Source organism: Cyphomyrmex costatus, unplaced genomic scaffold (genome assembly GCF_001594065.2).
Source record: "Cyphomyrmex costatus isolate MS0001 unplaced genomic scaffold, Ccosl1.0 scaffold392, whole genome shotgun sequence".
Lineage (NCBI taxonomy): Eukaryota > Metazoa > Arthropoda > Insecta > Hymenoptera > Formicidae > Cyphomyrmex > Cyphomyrmex costatus.
The window spans coordinates 21,727-25,866 of record NW_017278121.1 but is presented as its reverse complement, the minus strand read 5'-3'; positions in this window follow the sequence as shown (position 1 = coordinate 25,866).

The following is a 4,140-nucleotide window of genomic DNA, read 5'->3' as shown; positions in this document are numbered from 1 at the left end:
TTTTTTTGGTACGAATAAAATTTCACTGAAATTTCACTCTTATTTTTACTCAAATTTCACACAGTTACGACTGTTTCTTGTTGAACGGCATGATTCACTGCGTGGGTTATGGTAACCATCGGGGATCGCATGGCAGGTGAATACAACTAACGTTCACAGGTAACATATTTCGACTGTGTTCATTACCAGCGTTGAAAATCTGCACTGAGAGAAATTTTTTTGTTAAAAATGAATGAATCAGTATAGATTCTGATCATACCAATCAGATCCGATTATCACAATAGGACATTTTGTTGTCCTATTATGCTCTAATCAACTAGAATTATAACAGAATTCACTATAAAATTCTGATTTGTCCGTTTTCCACAAGAATTTCCATTAATGTAGCCAGACTCTTTTTGCAGTTTATAATTTATGTTACGTGTACTATATATTTTTAACACCGACGGTTTTGGAATATGGTCTTCAGATTATTGCAGAAATATCGCTATCATCTCTTAAGAAGTACTTGATTGATAGTACTTCAGCAGAATAACAATCCAAATTGACGCAGTCGTGAATGTGTAAAAGTAAGTTTAGACATATAAAAAATTGTTGAACAAATTATTTAGTGTAATAAAGATGTTAAAAAGTAACTCTGAATTTTTTCGAAAGACTAAGACAGTAAAAAAAACAGACTGGCCAAAATATAGATCCCAGATTGCAGACGGATGGAATAAAAATGTGATTGCAAACGGAGGATTAATTTATACACCTCTGAATTGATCGAACTAACCAACTGGATCGATCCGAATCAGCTTACCTTTCTCCGTTGAAGAAAAATTAACGGACGGCAAGCGTGGGAATGAGAATGTGGAGCAGAAGCGACGACACGCAGCGACGCGAATGTTTCGAGGAGCGGATGCCAAAATAGAGCGAGTGCGAGACAGGATTGTAAAGAAAAAAAAAAAAAAATAATAATAACTATACGCCTAAACTTCTGCGATTTTCTCTGAGAAAACACAGCGAGGAGGCAAACTGCCGCCTCTTCTGGCAGGGCCATTCGGTCCCGCGACTTTGCGATCGTGCAAGCGACAAAAGAAATCCTTCTGACGTAGTTGCGCGTAAAAACGCGTTACAAGATAATTGTATGTATGTAAATGATGGAGTAATTTAGTTTACGATTATTAATGAAAAAAGAAGAGCGAGAGGGAGAGAAAGGGCGAGTGAGTGTGCGAGAGAAAGAGCGGGAGTGCGTGCGTTTTAGTCCGCCATTCGTGTACATAGCCTCTCGATCGGAATTATTGCTATTTGCGAGATATAGATTTATTTTGATGTTATCTAGGTGTATATATACGGCGAAAGAGAAAGAGGATGCGTTAGTGTGCGTGTATTTTGCGTGAATAGTGAGCGTTCGAGGAGGCGCGACCAATCGCGCTCAGCGTAGCGAGGAGTCACCATCTCACCACCTAATTTACGTCTGTAATTGCTAAATATCCTGGGATTCGAATTCCTTATTCGATGTACTTAGACATGCAGTCAATATAGGCATGTATTGAACTGTACACCACGCCGTGTTTTTTTTTTTACTATATCCCTACCCAATCGAAATCGACTTTCCAATCTGCGCACTGGAAAAATTTCCTTTGTTTGTGATCATAATTACACGATATAATTATGATTGTTATTGCTATAATGTTAATAATAATTATATTTGTAGTTTTATCAAAACATAGTTGGTACCAAAAATAAACATGATAGTTATTATTATCGTAAAAATATAAGTTACAATTAATATAATTCGATTCTAATTCTTTTTTTCTCTCACAGTGTGGGGTTTTTAAGTTTCCTAAGAGTTTCGATTGAAACATAAAGAGTTTGAAACATTCTCTTTTTCCTCGATTGTATATAATTTGCAGAAATGTCAATGATTTTTACTAAAAAAGAATCTAGTTACATTAATTGAAATTATATTATTAGTGTATAGTATTATATATTATTATGTTAATAAATCACAAAGTACAAATCACATACTAATAAACATTCGAGTCAATATAATCACAAATTCAATTCCGATAATCCAAATTCTGATTGATATGATCAGAATGCATTTTTTTTGGTTACAACTACATTTTTCTCAATAATCGAAACTAATCGATCAAACGCAAGAATTGTCTGAGGTAAGTACTTAAACTACAAACATTATTTTTAACATATCTTTGGAATTTCCTAGAATTCTTTCTTCTCTGCCGATTATAATTTGCACAAACAATAATATTCTTTTACTAGAAAAAAAGATTGCATTAATTCTAGTAGAGATATAACCATAAAGATATAAAATATAAGTAAAAAAAGTATATCTAGAATACGTAAATATATACATATATATATATAAATATATGTTTTTGAACTTGTTAAAATAAATAAAATTAATTTTTTTTCAAAATTTTTTACATAATTTTATTTCTTATTATAGTTCTCCCGCTTCTTGTCGCGATTCTAAAATATCAAGTGGCATCGCCCAAAATTGCTCCGGGCCGATTATTATATCCTTCACTTGTTCCCTTCCTTCTTTTTTCTTTCGTCGAATAATTTGCATCACTTCGCGCGGTCGACCTTCGGCGAACGCCTTTCGCAAGGAAAAGGCGACGGCGGCGACGAGCGGCGGGATCGTTAATGCGATTTTTTCCTGGCCATTAAACTTTTTGCCGAGACGTCCCGGCGCGGCGCGCGCTGCCGGAGAAACCGATTACCGATCGTTAAAGTCTGCCTGTTTGCGCCCGGCGGAACGACCGTTCGCACGCCTGCCTTTCCTGCCCGCCGCGCGTATAACCGTAACGTAAACGGGCGTAAAGTCCGCTTGGCAAATGAGCCAAATCCGTTTCCGCGACTGCCCGCTTACCGGAAACCGGTTTATCGGAACGCGAGACCCGGGCACCGTAATGAACGATAAAACGAACGTCTCGCGTACGCACCGCGCCTTTCGGATGCGACTTTTCCAGAACCTTAATAGCGCGGATTACCTTATTTAGAGTCGTGCCGTTCCCCGAGCAGCAAATATGCATTAGGGCGTGTAGACACGCCGGCGTATAATCTCATACGTTTTTCGAGTAAAGATCGCTTCCGCGTATCTTCGAGAATTTTCACGTTAAAGTATACATATAGTAACGCGTTTATCTATGGGCTCTTAAAGTTGAAACTCTAGATTGCCAAAGTGTTAAAAATAAATTTAAATAATGAAGAAATTGGGTAACAATCGCATCTATGCTGTCTCGTGGAAAGAAATCTCACTCCAAGAGAACGAAAATGTAGCCATTTTTGGAAAAGAGTGACAATATTTCACTTCTTGAAAAAAAGGGTAACAATTTTCACTCCAAAGAAATGAAATCTCCCTCCAAAAAAAATGTAGAGAATGCTGCATTTTTTTAATCGTTGAGATTAAACGCAGCTATTATCGTTAATATAGTGTAAGGGAGACCGGGACACCATGAGTCACAAAAATGTAGGCTCAAAAATACTGTAAAATATCAATTCTTTTTTATAACATCTCGTGTACAGATGTCCCAAAAATTGCGACTCAAAAATCGAATAAAATACCGCATTCTTCTTTTTCCGATTTTTGATCTCATGGATTATCCACTTTTTGCAATCGTGGAATCCACAAAACCTCACCTGAAAATTCATCACAAAGATTTTGAAATCAAGAGGCCTCGAGCGTTTGTAAAAAATGTACCTTGTTATCAGAAGAAAGAAAAAAAGATTAGAGCACAGGCAACACGTTCAAGTATATTTTTTTATAATTTCTCATTTTCGGTTAAAGATCTTTTCGATCTATGCAGCATAAAATTTGCAACAAAATTGCTGCAACATTTACAGTGTCACCGCGATACTCCTTGAACGTTGCAATATTGTTGGAATGATCAGTGCGCTGTATGAGAATTTTCATCATATCGCGTTATGTAAAATATAATATCGAACATCGAATAAAATACCGCATTCTTCTCTTTTCGATCTTTGATCTCACGGATTATCCATTTTACGCAACAGTGGAATCCATAGATTCTCGCCTGAGAATTCATTCGTAGAAAATCTCAAGGTCGCCGGAGGTCCCGAGTGTTTATAGAAAATGTTCCTCATCATCGGAAGAGAAATTAGAGTGAA